Here is a 9,583-nt window from a genome sequence, read left to right as displayed (position 1 = left end):
TCTTGAATCAAATATTGATGCTTAGATAATTCAGTGGTACAGCATTTCAAGATGTTAGAAGTTTTATGGAGGGGGTTTAAATGTTTAATGGTTAACATATGCCTTTCATGGGTGTAAGAACTTGTTACCATGAGAGAGATTGTCATGTGCTACAGTTGAATTAGTCCATATTCAACTAACTGCCACTACTTGGAGTAAAGTAGGTGAGATTGCGGCATTCAAGCGAGGATCAAACACGCTCACTCTCACACTTGCTTAAGTATGGAAATGAAGGTTCTTGCACAGGTGATTATTTGGCTTTATAAACACCATAGTTAATGTCCTATGTGGTGGAATGGTGGAAAGTTGATAAGGGAGGTTGTTAAATGGGCAATGCATCATGGGTAGTGTAGTCTATGTACTGCTACCATACACATTCACACTGTTCTCAGTCTAGCAGTGTTGCCAGGTCTGCCCATTATAAGCAACTCGGTCTTGTTTCCCCATAACTTCTAGTTGTGGGTTGTTTTGTTCGGGCTTGTTCTGAAGTAAAGTTGCTTATTTGGCTTGCTTTCAACATCCTTCCAACATGCTTCCTGTTAGAATCAGCCTAGTCTGTGTGCAGAGTGGGTTGATTCCCTTTTGAGCCACATGAGGTCAAGCAGCTACTGTGTGTGTAGTGTGGGGAGAGTTGAAAACTTGTTAGAAGGTTGCATGGGAAAAGTACAGTTGCATGATGGTACAGTTCTACTAAAAGGAGATCCTAGGAAGCTCTCCCTATTTACTCAGGAACCTTTGAGAGAGAGGTTTGAGTGAGAGGAATATTCCAGCATGGTGAGAGGCTTGTTCACTCTAAATGCTAATGTTAGCGCATTTGGAACCTTTGAGTTGTATGGAGTAAGAGGATACATTCCAGCATGGGGAGAGGCTTGTTCACTGCTAAATGCTAATGTTAGAGGCTAATGTTAGTAACTCGGGGGTTGTCATGGGCTCATGCTACAACGCTATCATGGGAACACTGGAATGGCCATGTGAAAAGCTTGTTCACTGCTAAATGCTTATGTTAGCGGCTAATGCTAGTAACACTCAGGGGTGCCATTGTCTTATGCTACAAACGCTAGCATGGTAACACTGAAGTGGCCATGTGAAATGGATAAACTGAGTTGATTTTGTATCTATGCACAGCCAGTACATGCTGAACGTTGCAGCAAGAGCCGTTGGCCGCCGCGTCCACGTCCATGGACGCGGCCGTGGACGCGTCCATGGACGCGGCCGCGAAAAAAACGTCCGTGGACGCGAGGCCGCGTCCACGGACGCAAACGGCCGGCCGTCCCGGCCGTGGACGCGGCCGTGGACGCAGACGGCCGGGGACGCGGCCGTGGACGCGGCCGTGGACGAGGCCGCGGCCGTGGACGCAAACGGCCGGCCGTGGACGCAAACGGCCGGCCGTGGACGGGTCCATGGACGAGGCCGCGAAAAAAAGGCAGCGAAAAAGAAAAAAAAAGGTGGCTATTGTATGTATTTTTTGATGGAGATTTCAAATATGACCTTCTTTTTTGCATAGGACAACTCTAACCTGCATCAATTGGTATTTTATAATTGCCAATTTTACCCCATCCATCTAAAAAACAAATTGGATGTCTATTGTATGTATTTTTTGATGGAGAATTCAAATATTAATTTCTTTTTGGGATAGGACAACTCTAACCTGCATCAATTGGTATTTTATAATTGCCAATTGTACCCTATCCATCTCAAAAACAAATTGGATGTCTATTGTATGTATTTTTTGATGGGGAATTCAAATGTTACCTTCTTTTTTAGATATGACAACTCTAACCTAAATCAATTGGTGCATCAACCTACTTACTATCTATCTATCTATCTGTCTATCTATCTATCTATCTATCTATCTATCTATCTATCTATACTTCACCTTTAGTCCAGAAGAGAGTTCAGCCTCAGGAACTTGCACACATGGAACTGTGTCATGACTGTGTCATGGAGCTAAAACAGAGCTATGTTAAATACTCACAATGACTCTGATGGACCAATCAGGGTGGTGGTGGGGGGAGGGATCAACAATAGACAGAAACTGGATAATGCTTTGTTAACTGTCCCACCTAAGTCCCTGCTAGTCTGAACAAACATCACCTTCCCTCTCATAACACTACTACTACTACATTTATATAAAGCTGCTCTTGCATTTGAATTCAAGTCTGACACAAGTTAAGGTTAACTTAGGTAGTATTTCATTTCGCTGGCTTTTAGGGTCTGTGTGAGTGTGTAGGCTCACAAATTATTATAATTGTCATTAAGTGACTCTGAGATCTATCCATCCATCCATCCATCCATCCATCTATTTATTTATACTTACTGTTTACATTTTCTATAAATATTTATTTCTGTATAAAACTCAGTTGTGTGGAGTTATTGTGTGCCCTTTCTTGTTGCTAAAGAGTCCATTTGTTCACTAGACATTAAGTCAAGGTTACTATTTTGAGTTGAAGCTAAGTGTTTTATTGCTTTGTGGTTTAACATGATTTAAAAGGCAAATTCATTGTTATGGTTACTTTAGAAGACTGCTTTTGCATTCATGAGTTAAGAGAGCCAAGCTAATTCAAAGAGTTAGGTTAAAGGAACACAAAACATGACCTAACTCACAGCTGCCATTGGACAGACAGTTACAACATACTCTTATCTTTCACAGAACAGACAATTATCATTTATTTGATCTATTTGAGACTATGTAGCTGCTCTAGGGGAAATAGAGGATTATATCAGCCTATTCAATTGATAATGACCAATGGGTGCCAGTTTCTAAGTAGTTAAAGCATATTAACATAACAATATATGTGGCCTAGACATGGATATTGCCCAATCAACTCGTAATCTACAGAAATGTCCACCACATCACACAGTATAAAACCTAGTAGGCTTAGTGGATTACCTATGTTAAATCATGTCAGGTTAGTTTGGTTCAAGGTTCAAGTATAATAATTTATGAGCCAAAAATGTGCACAAATGTACAATCACATCTAGGCTAGAATGATAACATAAAGTCCTGACTACTCCTTGTTATTGTGGTCCTAAATACTATAATGATTAGTTTGGATGCATTGCTTCTATCATGTCCAATTAAAAATAAATACATTACATATACAGAAATCTGCCTTCTCCTGTATTGTATTAGTGACATTCATTATAAATAGTAAAATAACAGGACAGAGCAAAAAAGGCCTCTGCAAAAAAGGCCTCTGCAACTAACCTAACCTAACACACACTATGTGTTAATGTTGATCAATATAATAATGTAAAAATACAAAGTTAAGTAGACCTAAGTAAGAAATAGTAAATACATTGTAATAATACATTGAAGGGGAAATGTAGGAAAACAAATGCAACTCAGCATTGAATTTATGGCAAACATTTTGCTACTCAACCCTTTCCAAATAATATACAATTAAGAAGTGGGATGTTCCACTTAGTAAGAGAAAGAATTAATGACATATATTTTTTTTAAAAGCTAGAAGACTCACCTATTATAGTAACCATGTGAATTGCTAATAATGTTATGGGTCAGATGTGTAAAGATCTATCACATTGTATTGTTCTTTTCAGACTCAACAATAATAATGATGATGTTACTTAAATGCTGATCAATGTGTGAATCTGGCTCTTATCAGGTGTGTGTTTTCTCTCCCTGTCCTGTGCTGTCCTCAGTTAAACCAAGACAGTACTGTTGTGACCAATGTGGAAAAAGCCTTCAGCTCAATTTATTATCTCAAAGTAGACCAGAGAATTCATACCGGAGTGAAGCCATTCAGCTGTGAACAATGTGGGAAGTATTTTGCTCGTCTGGACAATTAAAAGATCATAAGCGTTCACATACTGGAGAGAAACCTTATTGTTGTGACCAGTGTGGGAAAAGATTTGTTCAAAAGGGGATTTTAAAAGAACACCAGAGAATTCACACTAGAGAGAAGCCCTATTGCTGTGACCAATGTGGGAAAAGCTTTACTCGATTGTCTTATCTCAAAATACATGAACGAATTCACACAGGAGAGAAACCGTACAGCTGTGTCCAATGTGGGGAAAAGTTCAGTTTAACGGCTGCTCTGAAAGTACACCAGAGATTTCACACCGAAGAAAAGCCTTACTGCTGTGAACACTGTGGCAAACGTTTCACTGTAAAATCTAGCCTCGTACAACACAAGAAGATTCACACTTGAGAGAGACCTTACTGCTGTCACCAATGTGGGAAAAGGTTCACTCTGAAGACGGCTCTGAAAAGACACCTGAAAATCCACACTGGTGAGAAGCCATATACTGCTGTGTCCAGTGTGAGAAAGGGTTCAGTGATATTCATCATCTCAAAGCACACCAGAAAAATCACACTGGAAAGAAACCTTATTGCTGTGACCAGTGTGGAAAGAGCTTTCCTAGACTGGAACATATCAAAATACACCAACAAATTCACACCGGAGAGAAACCTTATATCTGTAACCAATGTGGGGAAAACTCTGTCAGGTACATGTCTACCGTTAGAGGCCACTGGCATGAGTGCCTTTTTAGCTCTGTTGGGGCTTGGTGAATGTACTCTGTTGTTGTTTTTTTAATTATTATCTTTGTAATGTATGGTCTTCTTACCCTGTGGGCCTTGAGCCTGTAATAAAGTATTGCTGTGCAGTGTGAGTGTCTGATTGCATGTGATCAGATAAAGACACAACAGAGGCCTTTTTTGCTCTGTCCTGTTATTTTACTATTTATAATGAATGTCACTAATACAATACAGGAGAAGGCAGATTTCTGTATGTATGTAATGTATTTATTTTTAATTGGACATGATAGAAGCAATGCATCCAAACTAATCATTGTAGTATTTAGGACCACAATAACAAGGAGTAGTCAGGACTTTATGTTATCATTCTAGCCTAGATGTGATTGTACATTTGTGCTGTTTACATTTTTGTCTCATAAATTATTATACTTGAATCTTGAACCAAACTAACCTGACATGATTTAACATAGGTAATCCACTAAGCCTACTAGGTTTTATACTGTGTGATGTGGTGGACATTTCTGTAGATTACGAGTTGATTGGGCAATGTCCATGTCTAGGCCACATATATTGTTATGTTAATATGCTTTAACTACTTAGAAACTGGCACCCATTGGTCATTATCAATTGAATAGGCTGATAATTGTCTGTTCTGTGAAAGATAAGAGTATGTTGTAACTGTCTGTCCAATGGCAGCTGTGAGTTAGGTCATGTTTTGTGTTCCTTTAACCTAACTCTTTGAATTAGCTTGGCTCTCTTAACTCATGAATGCAAAAGCAGTCTTCTAAAGTAACCATAACAATGAATTTGCCTTTTAAATCATGTTAAACCACAAAGCAATAAAACACTTAGCTTCAACTCAAAATAGTAACCTTGACTTAATGTCTAGTGAACAAATGGACTCTTTAGCAACAAGAAAAGGCACACAATAACTCCACACAACTGAGTTTTATATAGAAATAAATATTTATAGAAAATGTAAACAGTAAGTATAAATAAATGGATGGATGGATGGATGGATGGATGGATGGATGGATAGATCTCAGAGTCACTTAATGACAATTATAATAATTTGTGAGCCTACACACTCACACAGACCCTAAAAGCCAGCAAAATGAAATACTACCTAAGTTAACCTTAACTTGTGTCAGACTTGAATTCAAATGCAAGAGCAGCTTTATATAAATGTAGTAGTAGTAGTGTTATGAGAGGGAAGGTGATGTTTGTTCAGACTAGCAGGGACTTAGGTGGGACAGTTAACAAAGCATTATCCAGTTTCTGTCTATTGTTGATCCCTCCCCCCACCACCACCCTGATTGGTCCATCAGAGTCATTGTGAGTATTTAACATGGCTCTGTTTTAGCTCCATGACACAGTCATGACACAGTTCCATGTGTGCAAGTTCCTGAGGCTGAACTCTCTTCTGGACTAAAGGTGAAGTATAAATAAATAGATGGATAGATAGATGGATAGATGGATAGATAGATAGATAGATAGATAGATAGATAGATAGATAGATAGATAGTAAGTAGGTTGATGCACCAATTGATGCAGGTCAGAGTTGTCATATCTAAAAAAGAAGGTAACATTTGAATTCCCCATCAAAAAATACATACAATAGACATCCAATTTGTTTTTGAGATGGATAGGGTACAATTGGCAATTATAAAATACCAATTGATGCAGGTTAGAGTTGTCCTATCCCAAAAAGAAGGTAATATTTGAATTCTCCATCAAAAAATACATACAATAGACATCCAATTTGTTTTTTAGATGGATAGGGTACAATTGGCAATTATAAAATACCAATTGATGCAGGTTAGAGTTGTCCTATGCAAAAAAGAAGGTCATATTTGAATTCTCCATCAAAAAATACATACAATAGACACCTTTTTTTTTCTTTTTCGCTGCCTTTTTTTCGCGACCTCGTCCATGGACCCGTCCACGGCCGGCCGTTTGCGTCCACGGCCGCGGCCTCGTCCACGGCCGCGTCCACGGCCGCGTCCCCGGCCGTCTGCGTCCACGGCCGCGTCCACGGTCGCGTCCACGGCCGGGACGGCCGGCCGTTTGCGTCCGTGGACGCGGCCTCGCGTCCACGGACGTTTTTTTCGCGGCCGCGTCCATGGACGCGTCCACGGTCGCGTCCATGGACGTGGACGCGGCGGCCAGCGGCTGTCTCGTTCGGAACAGCGTTAAACACTTGTTCTGTAATTTTGCACACGGTGAAAAAGAAAAAAAATAATAATAATAATAATAATAATAATAATATATATATATATATATATATATATATATATATATATATATATATATTTACTGCATAGGCTGGCTGCTGCTTCGATTCTGCCATTTTGCTGTATGCTCAACTTATGCTCATGCTAAAGCTGCTACATGTCTGTTGCTAACAACATGTTTCATTTCCAGGCTTCTGCCATTTTGCTGTATGCTCAACTTATGCTCATGCTAAAGCTGCTACATGTTTGTTGCTAACATCATGTTTCATTTCCAGGCTTCTGCCATTTTGCTGTATGCTCAACTTATGCTCATGCTAAAGCTGCTACATGTCTGTTGCTAACATCATGTTTCATTTCCAGGCTTCTGCCATTTTGCTGTATGCTCAACTTATGCTCATGCTAAAGCTGCTACATGTCTGTTGCTAACATCATGTTTCATTTCCAGGCTTCTGCCATTTTGCTGTATGCTCAACTTATGCTCATGCTAAAGCTGCTACATGTCTGTTGCTAACATCATGTTTCATTTCCAGGCTTCTTTCTTTATCAGTTGTGCTGCTATGCTACAATGATCACATAATTGTGCTAATGGCTCTTGTTGCTGCTGCTTCAGTCAGATACTATCATGTGTCCTAGAATTTCAGCTATTGCTAGCTCCACTCAACCTGCTGCTGCCTGCTAGCATAACTGCTAATAATTACAGCTAATGCTACTGCTAGTTAATGCTAACATCATGTTTATCATTACAGCTCCATGCCGGAGCTGTGGCATGCCCACTGCTACGGCATCAGGTTTTATCATTGCAGCTTCATGCTAAAGCTGCTTCATGTTCCGCTAAATCGTGTTTTTCTATATAGCTTCTTGCTGAGGCTGCTACATGTCTGCTGCGAACATCATGTTTATCTTTTCAGCTTCGTGCTGGAGCTGCTGCATGGCTGCTGCTACAGCATGTCATTGCAGCGTTGTGCTGCAGCTTCTGTGTGTTTTCTGCTAACATGTTTATCTTTATAGTTTCGTCCACTACTGTATTATGCCATGAGGCCAGTCAGGAGTCGGTTGGCACTGCAGAGGGCATTGCTACTACAGCTTCAGCTAACGCTACTTCTGCTGCAACCATGAGCCTGCCTGCCTGTACTCCTGCCTGCCTGCACGCCTGCCTGCCCACCTGCTGCACGCCTGCCCGCCTGCAGGCCCGCCTGCTTGCACGCTACAGATTCAGCAGACAGGGGAGTGGCTGCTTGCCTGTTTCATGAGCGACATCGATGTGTCGCGATGATCGAGGATTCTGGATCGAGGATACTCACCTGGACCTCCTCCCGAAGCCATGAAAGGCAGGTCATTCGTTAATCAAACTGCATCTTCATCTAAAGGCATAATTATATGGCTGATAAGTCAGATGTATTATATAGATTGCGTGGTTGTGGATGATAATAATAATTATAATAATGATGATCGTTGCAACAAGTCTCAAGATGATTCTAAGTATATTTCAGCAGCACCTTATGCTTGTATGAGTTCATTAATATTCAGCCGGGTGGTGCATCAAGGCAATCCAGACTACGTTCTCAAACTAATACTTCTTTCTATCCTCTATGTCATGGTATCTGCCTGGCGTCCTCTGGCGAGGCAAGCTGTATCGGACCTTGGAAGGATGGCTACCAGAGATGCTTTCTGCAGCATCGGGGATGGCTCCACATAGACCGTGGGCCAGGACCCCAGATATGGGGTCATCGGTACCATCTGAGGGCAATAATTCTCATAGTGATTTTTGGGAAGGTATATATCCCTAGTACTTAGAAACATGTGATAGCATTGCAGTGGTGGTAGCTGTCTGTGTGTTATCACTCCTTTTATAACAACATGCTAAAAAACAGTTTTCAAAATCCGAATGGAACAGTGTACTTCAAACTGATGGTTCTCTCTTATTATTGATCCAATCTCTTTGAAAAATGGTTTGGATAAAGCTCAGACTATATATAGTTCAGTAAAGTTGTAAAAATGAGCATATCTAGAATTGTTCTTTATTACAGGCAGTGACAACATAGTGACTATATAATTATGACAATACTCTGTGAGCAAGGGCCCCAAATTTGGGGTCATCTGTACCTTCTGGTTGCAATGATTCTCATAGTGATTTTTGGGAAGGTATACATCCCTAGTACTAGGAAATATGTGATAGCCTTGCATCTGTGGTAGCTTTCTGTGTGTTATCACTCCATTTATAACCATGTGCCAAAACACAGTTTTCAAAATCCGAATGAAGAATTCAACTTCAAACTGATGGTTCTCTCTTAACTCATTGAGTGCCTATCCCGAATTAGTTCGGGATATATGATCGTATCACAGGGTGCCTATCCCGAACAAGTTCGGGATATAAAAAAAAAAAAAAAAAAAAAAAAAAAATTTTTTTTTTTTTTTTGAAAAAAATTTTTTTGAATTTTTTTTTTTTTTTTTTGGACCCCATCAAATCTGGTGAACATGATTTCAATCGCGATTTTGCATGTTCCACCCCCATACAACCCCATCTAACATACAGGGCAGCCATTTTTGTTTACATTACATGTAAAACATAAGGGCGATTATCTCAAGAATGCCTGAACGGATTTCCAATCGGATTTTTTTGTTTGAAAGCTGTGAACAAACTGCACAAATCCACTCTGGATTGCATTGGATTTTTCAGAGCTCATTCTTCTCTGTTTTTTTCCCATGCATGAGGTGTGCAAGGTTTAATCATGGCTAAGTTGACGAAAATAAGGCTTCTAAAATGCTTGGTAGCCAATAGCTAACTTCAAGCTAACTTCATCCTCTTCCT

The sequence above is a fragment of the Nannobrachium achirus genome (assembly GCF_963921795.1).
Source record: "Nannobrachium achirus genome assembly, chromosome: 12".
Lineage (NCBI taxonomy): Eukaryota > Metazoa > Chordata > Actinopteri > Myctophiformes > Myctophidae > Nannobrachium > Nannobrachium achirus.
Note: the sequence above shows the minus strand (reverse complement) of the source record.